The 17,314-nt window shown below is 36.5% G+C and overlaps 1 protein-coding gene, 1 long non-coding RNA gene and 1 pseudogene across 4 annotated transcripts in view; 1 reads left to right on the forward strand and 2 right to left on the reverse strand.

Annotated features, from left to right (window-relative positions):
* LOC143665564 (uncharacterized) overlaps window positions 1-17,314 on the reverse strand; it is a 398,448-nt gene that overhangs the window by 256,370 nt on the left and 124,764 nt on the right. The gene's annotated exons all lie outside the window — the stretch shown is intronic.
* Window positions 1-17,314, reverse strand: part of LOC143665565 (uncharacterized) — a 302,502-nt gene that overhangs the window by 161,744 nt on the left and 123,444 nt on the right. The gene's annotated exons all lie outside the window — the stretch shown is intronic.
* LOC143665563 (ER membrane protein complex subunit 5 pseudogene) lies at window positions 4,789-5,114 on the forward strand (annotated as a pseudogene).

Genomic DNA, 17,314 nt, shown 5'->3' on the forward strand with positions numbered 1-17,314 from the left:
TTAATTTTCTAGAAAATTTGAAATATAAATCCAGTGCTAAACTTATACTGTTTGTGTGATGTAGTCCAGTGTTTCATCACCTCTGCACGTGGATGGGCAGGAAGGAGGATGCTGCTACGCTTGGGCAATCAGTATTGTGCACCATGACTGACTTTCTAACTTCTCTCTCTTTAGTTGAAGAAAATAGATGAAATGACAGATCCCATTTATAGGTATGGATAATACAGTAAGGTCAGGGGGTCAAATCACTCCTGGACATGAAATCCCTGCTCTCTCTAGGATGAATGTTAAATCATTCATGCTTATTATCTTCATGCATATTAAGATCATTTTTATTATCTTTTTGGTATTGAAATTGCAATTAAAGTTTATTGTTTCCATAGTAGTCTTGTTACACCATATATGCATTTTAATTTTGCTTGAATCTTTAAAAGTTTTCAGGAGGAGTATCTAAAGCAAGAATTGACATATTCAGTATCGCAATTTACTTTTAAGCCCTAAATTGATTAATTTCCCCTTCCTCCATGATGCACTCCACTGTAAACAGAGTGTTCTAGCTGTTCCTGAACACTGAATATCCTGTGCTTTTGCAAGACAGTAGTGATATCATGACATATGACAAAGTATTGATCTCAATTTTCAAATGTTCCTAAAGTACACAACTGTAATCAGGGTGAAATATAACTTCAAATTAACAGTGGGAACCTATAGGAAGTGGAATTATAAGTGATTTTTAACTTCTTTATCATACCTCTCTTGTTTACAAATGTATAAAGAGCATGGATTATTTTTATAAGTAAACAAGGCATTATTATAAAGAACACTAAACTTTGTACTTTCATTATATTTGTGGTTCATGGTCACAATGTAATAGGCACTTTTTTCTAATTTGTAATTAATAATGAAAGTAAAATGAGTAGAACAATCTTCTCTTTATTTTGGAAGTAGTAAAGCAAGATGTATGTAAAAACATACTAAAATAAGTGAAAAACTAATTTTTATTCTTTTTTCCATAGTTACATTTGGACAGTAAGAAAAAAGAATCATTTTTACCCAGAGAGGCAGTTTGACATCAGAAGGCCTATAGGTGATTGTTCTGCCTCCTACCACATATGAATGAGTTATATTAGTTCTCTGAGCAATAGTATTCTCAACTGCAAAATGGAAATGATAATGTTTAGTTCACAGGGTTGTGAAAGCACTGAGAACAAGTTGTAGCACAGAATAACCATCTAATTGTCCATTTAAAAAAACTTACTGTGGGCTTCTTTCGTGTCATGACTTGTAAGGGACTGGAACAAATTAAAAAGAAAATAAAGACCTAATGCCTTCCCTCAAACAGCTTGTGATCCAAGGCAGCAGATGAGGAATCAAACATTTATAATGTAATGAAAATTAGAGGGATTTGGAATCTTCATTTAAGTGCAAAACATTCTTATAAGTAAACTTAATTTCTGCCAAGGAATTCCTATTTCTCCAGCTTGTGGAAACATAACCTCAGTCAGTTTGGGATTCCTCCATTTCTCTGGGGTTGTGTCTAAGTACCAGAAGTAATCCAAAGGCTCCTGAAAGTAGGACTGGGCAGGTAGGAGTGGATTGAGCATATGGTCTAGGTTATTTGCGAAAATGTCCTCCACCTGGTCCATGCAGTTCACAGCTGATTCTGTTTATGACCTCTATTAAAGGTACCTTTGGGTCCCTTTAATACCCTTACCCCTTTAACATGCATGGAGTCATACCATGCTGGGCCCTGGGAAATTCAGTGGGACCATCCTCATCCCATAACCACTTCCATGCCTCTCTTAAGCGCAGGAATGTCCATCTTCTGCTCCCATGCCAGGACAGGCTCTGTGGGATCTCTGAAAGAACCCACACCCTCACCTCATCCCCCAAGCCTATTCCGTATAGCCACTTCTACTCTATTATTCTCACTTCCCTAGGCTGTACTCAGGAAAGGAAACCTGGATTCCCTCTGTGCTCAGATTCCCCACACCTCTCTGGGATTTGTCATTCTCCTTCTCCTTATGCTGAGTTTGGTGAAAGGACAGGCTCTCCTCCTTTATCAAAGACCCAAAATGTCTACTACTTCTTTGCCTTCTCCTGTGTGGTGAACTTCATCCCTTCTGGAGAAAGGCAGTTTTCCTCAGCACATCTTCTACCAGCGATTGTTTTATCTCTGCACATGTGCCTTTTCACTCCCTGCAGGCTTAGACTTTTGAAACTTAAAATCCCTAGGAAAAGACTGTGCCATCCCTTCCTACCACAGCTAAGTCCAGGGTAAGAGATTAAAAATGATCAGCTAATATTTCTAAACTCTTATCCCACCACAACATAACACAGGTGCTAAGACAGCTCAAAGTGAGAAAGGGCCAAATTCACCTGGGACTCTCAGGAACGCCTTCACATAGAAGGTCCAATCAGAGCTGAGTCTCAGATGATGAGTCAGAGTTCAGCTCAGCAATCACACAAAGGGGAAGGTCATTCCACACGGAGGGAACAACATGTGCAAAGTCACACTGTTAGATGAGTCAGGATTTAAATTTATCTCCCAGAATTATCTAAACCATATAAATCACAACTCATTTTGAGACTAGAATGGGCGCAGACATAATTGTTGGAGCTGTAAAGTACCCTAGGGGTCATCTAATCTAATCCCTGCATCCAACAGATAAGGACATTGAGGCCCGAAATGATGACCTTTAATCCAATGTTTAAAAACAAATGAGAGGGCAGGCCACAGTGGCTCAACAGGCGGAGTTCTTGCCTGCCATGCCAGAGACCTGGGTTCACTTCCCTAGGCTGTACTCAGGAAAGGAAACCTGGATTCCCTCTGTGCTCGGATTCCCCACACCTCTCTGGGATTTCTGTCATTCTCCTTCTCCTTATGCTGAGTTTCTAGTGCCTGCCCAAGAAAAAAAAAAAAGAGGGAGAGAACTAACGTACTTTGAAATTTATTGCTTTTTTGTATATACGTTATCACACACACACACACAAAAAAGGATTTAAAAAGAGAGAAGGAGGAGTATAACAGAGGAGCTAGGATTTCACAAATGAGTATAACTGCTGAATTGACATTTCTTTTGGTCTCCAGCATGTTGGAGCAGCTAGAATTAAAAATGAAAAATTGTGGAACTATAGCCCATACCAAACATGAAAATCTGCTCTATAACTACTTATTAAAATTGTTTCAGTTTGCTAGCTGCCAGAATGCAATATACCAAAAATAGAATGGCTTTTAAAAAGGGGAATTTAATAAGTTGCAAGTAAATGATTTTTAGGCCATGGAAATGTACCAATTAAAGCAAGTCTATAGAAATGTCCAATCTAAGGTGTCCAGAGAAAGATACCTTGATTCAAGAAGGCTGATGAAGTTCAGGGTTTCTCTCTCAAGTGGAAAGGCACATGGCAAACATGGTCAGGGTTTCTCTCTCAGCTGGAAGGGCACATAGCGAACATGACAACATCTGCTAGCTTCCTCTCCAGCTCCCTGAGTGGCGTTTTGCTTCTTCATCTCCAAAAGTCACTAGCTGGTGGACTCTCTGCTTTGTAGTTCTGTGGCATTCTCTGCTGTGGCTTTCTCAAGGCTCAATTATTCTCTGCTCTCTCTGAATCTCCCCCTTTCTCCAAAATGTTTCCTCTTTTATAGGATTTCAGTAAACTAATCAAGACCCACCTGGAATGGGTGGAGACCCATCTCGACCTAATCCAATTTAACAACCACTCTTGATTGAATCAAATCTCCAGGGAGATGATCTGATTACAGTTTCAAGCATACAGTACTGAATAGGGATTAGAAGAAACAGCTGCCTTTACAAAATGGGATTAGGATTAAAACATGGCTTTATTTCTAGGGTAATACATCCTTTCAAACTGGCACAAAAATGTACTTGGAAATTCATTGCTTTTTTGTAAATATGTTATATTTTACAACAAAAAAGTTAAAAAAAAAAAAAAAAGAGAGAGAGAGAGACTAGATGCAGCATTCCATGTCTACCTATAGCTCTAAACTCCTATTCACAATATACCCTGCCAAATATCCTCTCTGAACCAAAATTAAGCCTAAATAATATCAACACATATAATAATCTTAGCAGTGAATTCTTCTTAACCATGGTGGAAAAAAATTGTTACTCTCCAACAATAGCCTTGATGTCTTTAAAAAAGAAGGTTCAGGATTCTAGGAGATTATCCTAATAAAATATGCTGGTATCAGAGTGTTGTATAAACTTCTTTAATACTCATAACATCCCTCTAAGGTTTGTACTATTTTTTTATCCTCATTTTAAGATGAGGAAACTGAGACACAGAAAAGTTAAGTAACTTGCCCTAGATTATATAACTTGTGCCAGGCTAGTAAGTGTAGAACTGGGCAGTGAGTAGTCAAACTCTAATATCCATCCTTTCATTACTACAGCATCACATTTCTCTTCAACCTGTTATTCAGCCTACAGATGTGCTACAAATATATTTGCACAAATGCACAAAAAACATTCATACAAAACTCTTCATTGCAGTGGGATTTGTATTTTAAAAGACTAGAAATAACCTATATACATATTAATAATCTAATAAATTATGATCTGTAAATCTATACATGCTGATATGTAACACTTTCCAAGGAACAAGATAAGTTAGAAATCTTTTTTAAAAGTCTATTGTAGGGGTGCACAAGTGGTCCAGTGGTACAATGCTTGCCTTACATGCAGGAGACCTGGGTTCGATTCCCAGACCATGCACCAAAAAAAAAAAAAAAAAAGTCTTTCGTTGGAATACTGGTCCTCAAGAATCATGGCACCCTTGTTACAGAAGGACCTGGTATGCATCGGCCTCTTTGCCTTAGCCCATGCAGCCTTCTCTGCTGCTCAGCTTCTTCAAACACTCTGGCCTTTGCAGTTACCTGTTATGGTACAGTTCATATTGTAGGGTCGTTTGAAGACATGGCTGCCACTTCAGAACTAAAAAATAAGACACCTGGCACACTAACAAATCACCCATCATTTCATGTATTTAATCATTGTGGTCGAGTACTGTTTCGGCCTTCTGACACAACAAATTCTTCAGACCAAGGTGCATTGTCCTCTAATACATCATTAAGTTTACAAAAATTTGAATAACTCTATCATTAGATTTTTACAGATTATAATAACAGAACAGGACACAGAGCTGGAATACTGAAGTTTGGGGTATAAAACACCCCCCCTATTAGTATTTATATTGATTTTTCAGACCTAGTAAAAAGTTCATGGCCCTTGTTTATATACTGTTAATCAAATAATTAATGCATTATAAATTATCTGTGAAATGAATCTCTGATCTTTCAAAGAGGGAATTTTTTTTTCATTTAAAACAAATTCACATCTTTTGTAAAAGTCACGGTTTTGAACAGATTCTTTTGGAAATTGTTGATGGATTTTGTGACTATTTATTTTCTTAGATTTCTTTTATTTTGCACTACAGTTTTTAGGATCCTTTTTAGGATTATGGAAAAATGGTCTTCAGCTCTTAACAAATGACATCACAAAAGAGATCAAAATGGTTTCTCACCGATTTTTCTTATGCCCGCTAAAAAGTGGCTCTGCTTTAGCAGATATTTGCCAGTTTTTATTTTATCTATGACTTTTCACCCCATCGTGCTCCCATATATGTCAAACATAAGCTGCCTTGTTTCATCACTTTTCTGAGGGTCTATGTATGCAGTGAGGAATTTTTGTGTCAGATATTCTGTTATAACAAATATATTTAGCAGGCTTAACTTGCTGTAAAAGCTACTTGTGTTCTCTCTGTTTTTCTGTAAAAATTCACCCTAACTGATTATATAGTGTAAGAACAGTTGAAGATATACCAAAATGACTGTCCGTGATTCAGCTATACTGCCTTTATAGAAGGAAAAGCATTTACTTGTCATTAGCTAGTTTAACTTATTCAAAAATTCTGTTAGTTTATTGCATACTAAATTGGTGAATTAATAAAATAAAAGAGGGGGTCTCATCTGAGAGCAGACATGATTTAGGAATTGGGTTAAATGTGTTCTAAATATTAAGAACTAATATCTACATTTTTAATTAAGGTCGCTTAAGAAATTATTTTGTGGCTTCTAATTTATAGAAAGCTGAGAGCTGCTGAAGGTGAGAATGAGGATACAGAGTTGAACTTTTTTGTGTGTGAAAAGGAAATTTCACTTTTAGGAAAATATGGCTAGCGCACGGATCTTCAGAAAGCTGAACATTTCTTTCTGGGGCACACTGCTTTTGCTGAATTGCATATGGGTGTAATCGGAATAACTGGAAACAGGTTTGAAAAGGAGATATACTTTGGGAAAGAGTAGAACAGATACCCTTACACTTGAACCTCAGCCCTTCTATTCTAGCTGGTAATGCCCAGCTCCAAAGCATGAGATTGCTTTGTTATTGGGCTGTTGTTGTTGTTGTTGTTGTTTGCCAGTCCAGCCTTTTTGGAACACCAACTCTATTCTCTAATGAGAACAAAGTTAGAAACCAGCTGATAACCTAAAATAATAAATGAGTTGAAAACGTGAGGCCAGGGGTTAAATTGATGATTATTAAATCAAAACTAGCTCCGTACATCAGGCTTGTTTACCATTTTCCTCAAGTGTGACTTATTTGGAGGAGCTTTTTGTTTCACTTAGAGGCTGTCTTCCTTTCCTAAGATGTTTTCTTGTAACAGTTTTATTGAGATACAGTTCCCATACCATGCAATTCACCCATTTAAAGTGTACAATTCAATGATTTATTATATATTCATAGAGTTGTACCACCATCACCACAACAATTTTAGAACATTTCATCACCCCAAAAAGAAATCCCATATCCTTTAGCAGTGACCTTCCATTTCCCTCCAAAGTCCCCTAGCCCTAGACAATCACTAATTTACTTTCTGTCATTATAGATTTGCTTATTCTGGGCATTTCATATAAATGGATATATATGTGTATGTATTCGAACAGCTTCCCAAATACAATTTTATTCTATGTGGAATGAGAAATGTTTCTCATCTTGAGAATCGTTATTGCTGTGAATGGAAATGGTTGGCAAAATCAGTAGATTTGAGGCGGGAGGGCCAGATGCCCAACAGGTTTCTCAGTAAATCTTATGCTGATTCGTTTTTCCTCATAGCCAATTAGCCATGAGATACTACTACATAGAATATTTTAGCTAGTCTCCGTAATGGTATTTAAATATTTGCCTGCCCAGTCTGAAAGGTCCTACTAAAAATGATGCAAGATAATTGGCATTGTAGTTTTCAGTTGCATCTAGCTTTGCTAGCAGCTGGTATACCTTGGGCCAGGTGAGCTTCCAATTAAAAAAACATTTTTTCCTCCATTGAATTTCTCCTGTCTTTCTCAAGTATATACCTTGGGATTGAAGATGATGTGGGTGTACTGTAAAACTGCTAAATGATTGCATACAGGACTTTATTTACAGTACTATGAGTACAGAACCATGAGTACCACTATTCAGAAGTGCATACTATTCAAGATTCTCCATAATAGTAGAAAACATCCAGGGAACCAGCAAAATACTATGGGCTAATGGCCCACCCAATGAAAATGCAGAGGGGTTCATTGGAGGCTATTATGCTTTGTAACTTCGTAGTGATTGTTTCCTAACCCTTGTGGCTTATTTTTTTGAGGGGCATGGCAATATCTTCCTGGTTCTGTATGGCCTGTTTCCATGATGTATTGAGTAATGTTGTTTGTTGTAAGCATCAGCACTTATAACCCCAATCTACACCCATTTTTTTTATGTTTCCTCTCTTTCAATGACATTGCACTGTCCAATAAATAAATGGCTGTCTCACCCTGTTAAAAAAAAGAGAGAGAGAGAGAGAGAAATTTAAACAAAAAACAAGGTATGTATATAGTATGTAACTGTTTGGGTTTCTTTAAAGGGACTACTTAAACAATAATTAAGTTTTATTTATGTAAAGACATTTTCTGAAAAGCACTAGCAGAAGCTTAGAGGCTGCCTCTGCAGAGTGGAAGGGAAGCAAAGGAATTCAGAGATAGGATGGAGAGGAAATTATTTGGACTCTATATAAAGTAGTAAATTTTTTAAATTATCAATTACTGGGATTTTTTAAATCCTAGGATAACTACTCAGGTTTAAGAATAATATAAGTAAAAGTGTTCTAGAACATTTAAGTTATCATGTTATATTTACCTACAAAACAGCTCTGTGAAAAGACCAGCCTTCTTAACTCCTTGCCAGGACATTGATTCATTTCTGACTCACGAGAGAAAATAATGAAAGAGCCAGATGTGTAACTAGTCTAATGCCAGCTGGTGTGGGAGGTTAGAGCAAGTGATGTAGGTAGGGAGTGAAATGAAGGGAAGAGGAGAAAAGAGGTACTGAATGTGTAGCTCTTAGTCTACTAAGAAGCTCAAGCCTTCATTGTTTAGGATGGGGAAACAAAATTCAAAATGCTTGACTTTCAAGACATGAAAATACCCTCCCTATCACTGAAATGGATTCTTACATCCCAGCATACACCCCCATGCCACCATCAACACCCATGAGATAAATCATGCTTAACAATTGATACTGATAATCACTACTTTCTTTCCACACTGTCCATTCTCTTTTCATTTTGTGTCATATCTACTGATTAGATTTCTAAGAGGCTCAATTAAATGTCCATGAAATTTTATCTATCTTCAACACTCACCAAGTTCCCCACGATTAGGAAGGCACATATGTAACTAAAAACTGGTAAATATAGTGAATAGAGTGAATTTTGAAAAAGCAGAAAAGTTTCCTATAACAAGATAAATAATGCCACATAAAACAATAAGCCTACAAAAGCTGTCAGAGCAGCCCTCAATTAGGAGCCAAATGGATAGTCTAAAAATTTTCAGGAGGCAAAAAATGCATTTCTCTATGAAAATTCAGTCAGAAATTAGAATACAGGTTTCCGGAGCAGGGGTAAGGTGGGGAATGAGGATTTAATGCTTTATTTATACAGATTTTCTGTTTAGGGTGATGGGAAAGTTTTAGTAATGGATAGTGGTGATGGTAGAATAACATTGGGAATGTAATTAATATTACTGAATTGTGGTTAAAATGTGAAAATTTCGGTCATATATATGTTACCAGAATAAAAAATTAAAAAAAAAATCCCATAGAACTGTACAACACAGAGTGAATGCTAATATAAACTGTGGGCTATGTTAATAATATAATTATAAAAATATTGTTTCATGAATTATAACAAAGATACCACATTAATGAAAAATATTAATAGAGAAAACTGTCTGGTACCAAGGGTGCTATATGGCAACTCTGTACTTCCTGAATGATTTTTCTGTAAATCTACAATGGCTCTAGTAAAAAATAGTTAATTAAATTTTTTTGAAGTGTAGCCTGATCAAAAACATTCATTTCTCTCTTTATACCTCTGTTTATCTAAATGACTTATCCACTAGTTTCCACTCCTCTATTATCTGCCAATCCTGAGACCCTTTTTTCCAAAAGGCCTTTTCTAATTTCTCCAACTCTCACTTATCAACTCCCAAAGGCATCTGAGACACCTAAAATCACATAATAATTTGTCATTTTTTTTAACTGTTATAGTATGCACATTAAATTGTCTCTCAACTAGATGGACAGTTCCCTGAAGGTAGACTTTGTCCTATACCAAGCATGACTTACAGTGTGCTGAGCACATAATAAACACCCAATAGCATTTGTCCCCTCTGTGACTCATGGAAGAGATGGCCACAGAGAGTGCTGAGGAAAAGGGAGACCTAAAACTAGCTTCTCATACAAATATTTTATTGAATAAAAATTTTCTGCATACTTTCAATGTGATAGGGACTGTGTTAGACAGTGTTTGCTTTCGAGGGGCTCACAGTCTGTCAGGAACAGTAATTTATGAATGAATAATTATAAAGGTAATAGTGACAAGGTCAAGGGCATAGGCTGTATTCCCATCTCAAGAATTCTGGGATATCTGGACAGACCATGAAGAGTCATGTTTGCATGAATGCCTCTTGAAAACATTTGGGGCTGACCAAAATTAATGTCCCTGAGTGAGAAGAATAAAGAAAATATAACCAATGCTGAAGAGGAAAAGGGGGGAAAAGGCAAAGAACCCCCTACAGGAGAGGAAAAAAAAATGTCCTAAATGAGGTTCTGGGACATGCCCTCTAGCGTAATTCATAGACCAAATTCTTCTACAAAGATGCTCAACCTGGACAAGATTCTTTGGGTGTGAGGGAGTTTGAAGACCTCAGAACAAGTGGCATACTTTCCCAGGTAAAGCACTGAATGATCCTGTTGATTATCCTGGCCTTCACATCAGAGACACAATCCAAGGGATTGCAGATGGATAATACAGAGGTTAAGGCAGAAAACAAGTAAGCAGGTAAGACTAAATTAGTATTCCTGATGCTTAGGACATGTGCATGGCATGCAGAGGACAGAGAAGTTCTTGCCTGTCTCAGTGGGACAAATGGGTGCAGAATACCAGAAAACCTGCAGAGGCCAGGGTTCAAGATAGAGAGGCCACCACAGACTAGACCTTTAAAACCAAAGGCATGTGGCCAGGGCCTAAATAAACAGTAATAGACACAGCTCATCACTCCCAAAATGTCAGATAGGAGCATGAATATCTCAAGAAACCACCAGTTGAGGAAGCAGACCAGTCCAGCCATGCTGCAGCAAAGTGAAGTAAGAATCCAAAGGACACCATACAAATTCAAGGACTCCTTCCATACTGTCAGAGAGAGACAGAAAAAAGTGATTGTTAAGAACCACCATGATTTTGGGAATTTACTTTCCTTGCAAGTTATCAAGTTATTACTACTATAGTTTCATGAATGCTGGCAGAAGACACAAGACTCCTGCATCAAAGACCCATATAACAATAGAAACACCCAGTTTCCTAAGTCCCAGTTCCCACAGGGCAAACCAAAGAGAACCAAATGATATCTGAACATGCAGTGGGCTCTGTTAATAAGAGAGGGACCCTCAGTTTAGGGAAACTGAATCTTTTATAATGGGCAGTAAGCGTGTCTCCCTTTCTCCAGAGGGAAATGCTATCTCTATCTTCAAGGCCATATAGGACTATACAAACATTTTTGAAAAAAGAGTCTGAAATTATCAAGACCTCTGCTTGCAATACAATCAGATATGCCAAAGACTCATGGAGAACTGTTTCCTAGCTTTCTAAACTTTGATGAATGTTGAAATTATCTGGGGAACTTTAAAAATCCTGATGCTCAGTCCACACCTCAGATAATTAAATCAGAATCTCTAGGGGTAGACTTAATGATCAGTACTTTTTAAAACTCCCCAAGTAATTCCAATGATCAATCAAGTTTAAGAAATGATGACTGAAGGTTTTTGCATTAATTTTCTATTGCTATAATAACAAATTACCACATATATACTTAACAGTTTAAAACAACACAAACTTATTGTCTCATAGTTTCAAAAGTCCAGCACAGTGTAGCTCAGCTGGTTCTCTTATCTCGATTTTACAAGGCCAAAATCAAGATTTTGGGTAGGGCTGCATTCTTTTCTGAATGATCTAAGGTGAATCTACTTTCAGGCTTATACAGGTTGTTGAAAGAATTCAGTTCCAAGTGCTTGCAGGTCTGAGGTCTCTATTCTCTTGCTGGCCTGGGCTAAAGTTCATGCACACCTTCTAGAGGTCACCTGCATTTCTTGGCTCAGGGTCCCCTTCCTCCATCTTCAAAGCCAAGAACAGTAGATCAAATCCTTCTTGGGCTTTGAATCTGACTGACCTTCCCTCTGCCTCACTGCTCCTTTACTTTCCTCTTCTGCCCATCCTGAATAATCTCCTTATTTTAAGGAGATTAGTAGCCTTAATTCCATCTGCTGAATCCTTTAACAGCAGTACCTATATTAGTGTTTGATTGATTAATCAGAGGATGGGAATCTTTTGGGGATATCCTCAGAATTTTGCCTCCCATACTTCTTAATGACCTAGGTTCCAGCTTAGGGAAAGAGATGGAAAAGAATGTACATAATCTGAGAGACAAGGCTTTACTTGAGAAAATTAAATTATTCAAGAGAAATTATATAAACAATCCTTAATACAGAGTTGAATTTTTGAACAAACTGACTGTAAGACAGAAAAAAAAAAAAAGATGAATTAGAAGAAAGTGAAATATTTTTAATTAACAAGTCAAAATTGTATCACTATTCAGCAGAGTTTGGGCTTCCCAGAGAGAACAGAGCAGTTCCAGTGAATAAAAAGATAACATTTTCTTTGAACATTCCAAATTGTAATGGAAGCAGCTTTGTAATCCCAAGCTAGCATATGAACAATGCAAGCAATTCTTTCAGACATTCTTCTCAATCAACCTGTGTTCCAAAGCAGCCTACAATCTCATTTCCAAAGTCCTTAGTATAGTGTGAGCATCCATGTGTGACTGTAATGTTAACAAATTTTTCACACAACATGGTCCCTTAAGCCAACTAACTACTTCATCTGGTGCTCAACTGAAGGAAGCATAGACCTTTCTGTATGTCTCCAACAGGGCATCTTCCTAAGGGATTTTCAAAGGTAATTCTGAGTATCCACAATTTTTGCCTTATACATTGACTTTAGAATTTAATACTTAGTAAGCTGTGATCCTAATGTTTGACACAGAATAGATTCTCAACACAATTCATTTTTAAAGGGGGCTTTGAAATCGATAGAAATAATGAGGTCTGAGCTAAAGCAGTAGGACTAGAGATGGAACGGAATAACAGTATTTAAGAGATATTCTAAATATATAATTGATTTACTTGTTAAAATGAAGAAAAGGGATAATTTCCCAACAGTATAAATTTAATAGTTATGTCAGCTAAAATGTAATGAGATGGTTTCAGACAAACCTCACCTAAGAAAAAATTGTTCTAATGTTCCTGCCCTGAAAGATCATAGGAGAATGGGTAGTTAAGTCTCCAGAAGTCAAAATGGAACTATCCCTCAGAGAAATTATCAAACATTAAAAATAAATTGTTGTCATCCATAGATAATTCACATTCAAATAAATACAACCAGCAAAAACAAAAATATAAGAAAATAAAACCCACAAATAAAAATGTTCATCCCACTAATAATCAAAGAAATGCAAATTAAAGAAAATAAGCAATACCCAATATACACAGCACTGCATAAGAAGATACAGAGTCATATTATATAAGTACTTTAGAAAGCAAAATTTCAATGTACAACAAGAAGCATAGAGATAACCTTAATATATCTCAGAATTTAATTATGAGAAAATATTCCAACTGAATAATAGAATAAAAAATTACATACACGACAATGGTCAATACAGTGTTATTTATAGAATGCAAATGGTAGTTGTGAATATGGCCTAAAAACAAGGGAAATTTTAATGCTGAGAAAGAAAGCAAAGTGAAAAAAGCATAATATAAAATACTCTGGTTATGGGCAGTGCGACGGTGGCTCAGTGGCAGAATTCCTGCCTGCCATGTCAGAGACCTGGGTTCAATTCCCAGTGCCTGCCCATGCTAAAAAAAAAATACTATGGTTATAAAGGTGTAAAACAGAGACAAGCGAAAAGAACTAGAAACTATTCTGCAAAAATGTGTACTATCATATTGGGAAGATGGGTTTGTAAATCTTGACAAACAAACATATTGGGAAGATGGGATTATGAATTAGTTTTCCCCTTTTAAAATGTTTGTTTTTATTGCCCCAACCTTTATTTATAAATCACAGGGAATTAGGACTCAAAGGTTTGTAAATACAATCTCAATACAAAGAAAAAATGACCAACTTTACAAAAAAATACAATTTCCAATTATTGAAGTTGGTATTTATTACCTTATTTTCCATTTGTTTCAAAGAGCTCACTGAATATTCTTATGACACAGCAAATTCTTATGGCATGGCCGATGCTTTCAGCTACAGAGAATGACTTCCTAAAACCCTGTCCTAAATTTTGCAGCTACTCATTACTCACCTTCAGTAACCTATTATGATAAGCATGGCTCTGAAGTTATTTTCAACGTAAAATGCTTGCTTTGTTCATTGTCTTTGATGTACACACAGAAGGACTTGGCCCAGAACCTAAGCCCTTCAGGTTAGCAAGAAATGCCTCTTAATTCAGAAGGAAGATTATGAATTTCAACAGTTCTACTACTTTTTGATATCTGCATTTGTTATCTAAAGGAAAGGAGAGGAGTGTGTATTTTCACTTAATATTACGAGTTTTTATCACATATTGTTTAGAGGAGCTGGGATATTACTCCATTGAAGACAGACTTTCTCAGTTTTCAAACAGAAAGTAGATATTCCAACAAAATGCTATTTGACCTTTCCCTTTACATTTTTATTCTCAGGATTTTGATTCAGGGTCTAGGATGTGGCTTCCAACCCTGAAAAAGTAATACTAGAAAAGCTGGGCCCACAATGAAAACAAACCATCCTGACCTGGGGCAAAAAGAGAAGGGTTATGAAAGCAGGTCTGGATGTTCACTCTAGAGTTGAAAAGGAGCAGAGTGCCCAGACAACTTCACTTCTCAACAAGACAGAAGGGCACAGAAGCCAAAAAGATAAATAAAATTACGTCCCAGTTCCCCTTAGTCCCTTTTCAACAGAGTTGCTCAAACCAAGTAGATTTAATGTGGCACACTACCAGGGAAAAAAATTTTTTTTGTAAATTTTCGTTCACAAGAAAATGAGACAGTGCTTCATTTATCTTAAAGGAATCATTTAACCCATGAAATAAACATGCAGGCACATGCCCAGGGAATAAAACAATCTGGCAGTAGGCTTAAAAGCAATCCTTCAAAAAAAGATTACCTCTCTGCCTCTTTCCTTCACATCGCTCAAAATCTTCCCCTTTCCCTCTGTGAAATGCAATAGTTCCAAAACTCCATTACTTCTTTTTCATATTTTTCTTAGGTTTGGGTTGAATGGAAATGCTTTTATTGTCTTGGCTTGGTCAATTTATTGGCAGCTTGTGCAAGTAGAATGCAAGTACAACTGGAAATTTGAAAAAGTGAGTTCAGGTTCCTACTCAGTCACTAATTAAGGACATAATTATTAGCAAGCCAGAGATTCTTCTCTGGGCCTCTATTTTCTCATCTGTAAGGTAATAGGGAAGAATGACATGATTGCTAGGAAACCATCAAACTCAAAATGTTCTGTGACTAAGAGGAAAGATAGAGATGGTACGGAGAAAGATTGGTGGGAGGGTACACATCTTTAAAAGCAGATGAAAAGTATTGCAGAGCTGGAACACCTTATATTTTATCTTCACCTGGCTTGATGTCTCAGAACTGAATCATCTCATGGAATGCAATACTCTTGAGAGCTAAGAGATAGACATAGGGATCAAAATACAATTCTAAAAATAAAAGATGAACTTTGTCAGGAAGAGGTGCTAATAAAGAAATTCCTGCAGTAGGATTTCTTACATTCTTTAAGACCAAAGCAAACAAGAATGAAGGAAAATTTTTGGCCCATTTCAGTGTAGCTTTTCTTCTCAGCAGACCACTTTCCAGGGATTAACCTTCATTTCACCAGTTTTGTAGCCTGATGAACAAGGTATTCTTGGCCAATTTATTTTCTAACTCTCCACCATTTTAATCACTATGTACAGCTAAGTCAAGATCAACCTTGGAATGAAGAATGCGCTAAGGAAATACAAGTATAGTAAGAATAAGTATAATCTATAAATAATTCCAAAACTTAGTGCTATCAGATAGTTTAAGTTCCCCCCTTAATAGTAAAACTTTTCCTACCTAGAGTTAATAGCAAGTCATTAAATTTGCTGGTTTGAGCTTAGTCCTTCTTCTTCCCCATCTAAAAGCCAAAGTATTAGAAGCTAAAATATCCTTTTTCACTAGTCATTTTGTGTAGTAGTCATATAATTTGGTGGCAAGCAACAGAAACTGACTACCTAACCTACAAAATAAATTAGTTTATTAAAGGATATTAGCTAGCTAGCCACAGAATCAAAGAGAAGTCTAGATAACCAGCAGTGTAACTCAAGAAATCTAGGTAACAAGAACCAATAGTTAGTTCATTCGTGGTGCTCATACTAGAAAGAATTAATTCCAGCAAAGTTTTCAATAAAACTTTGAAGCTTCCAATAAAAGATTCAAGAGCTCAGACAGAATGTGATTATTAGCCTGGTTTGGTCATGGGCTGGAAGCCTTGATTAACAGCTTCAGGGACACAACATAAAGTGAGAAATGGGGTGTGGGTAGTAGAAGTAATTCTCCAAAAAAACAAGAGAGAAATGGAGAAGGGTGGCCAAAAAACAGCAAATACCCACTACCCTCTGTTAAGCAAAGACTTAGAAGATACAGCTGCCTAGGTTTTGATGTTCAACACCCACTAGCTGGTCATATTGGGCAAATTTAATAGCCTTTCTGAGCCTCAGTTTTTGTGAGGCTCCCTCCTTAAAAATGGCATGACAACTTCTGGTTCATTGTATAAATCTGTACACACACATATTTAGTTAAAAATGTAAAATAAAATACAACTTGGACATGTTATAGTGTTATAAGTGTTTTATATATGAGGCAAGTATCTGACTTCACAGTGATAACAGAGTCAAATTTTAGTGCATAATTTTTGCTAAATCCTCCCCAATAAATGAAAAAAAAGATCAGTTTTGGCTTCAGAGTTTTGCAGAATATACGATCTCAGTGACAATACTGCTATAATTTCTAAGTGTAAAAATTAGTCCTTCTCTGTTTGCTAAACACAAATGGACATGTTCCCTATTAAGTTCTTCTGCCACATAACTTAGATCTGGGGTTTGAGATCTTTGAAATAATAAGTGAAATTCTGCATGTGTAAATAGGTGGAAAACTACTGCTTTAGTCAAACAAGGCAGACCAAACCCTACAGACCACTTCAAAGAGCAATAGCCACTTTTGAAATGTTCCTCCCTCTGAGACTAAATTGATGTCATCAACATACAGTGTATCCCACTAACTTACACAATAAAAATAGTAGCAAGTGCATAACACCTTAAAAATTAAACAGCTACGTCCAGAATAATGCTTATTTTCATCACAATGGTTTTCAAACATTTTAGCAGTGCAACTTTTTTCCGTGGAAATCTTCCTTGAGACCCAATATGTAAAACAGATTTTAAAATGACAATGGATTCTGCAGGTAATTTACATTTTCAATGATTTAGGGAAAATACTGCTTTTTTTTTTTTTTTTAGAAAACATGAAGCACTTGTGAGAATCCTTAGAGTCACTTAGAACACTGTTTAAAAACTGCTAAGATATTGGTGAATAGCTTTCCAAAAATTCACATTCTCTTCAAACTCTGCTGCTGC

This window comes from Tamandua tetradactyla, chromosome 21, assembly GCF_023851605.1.
Source record: "Tamandua tetradactyla isolate mTamTet1 chromosome 21, mTamTet1.pri, whole genome shotgun sequence".
NCBI classification, from domain to species: domain Eukaryota; kingdom Metazoa; phylum Chordata; class Mammalia; order Pilosa; family Myrmecophagidae; genus Tamandua; species Tamandua tetradactyla.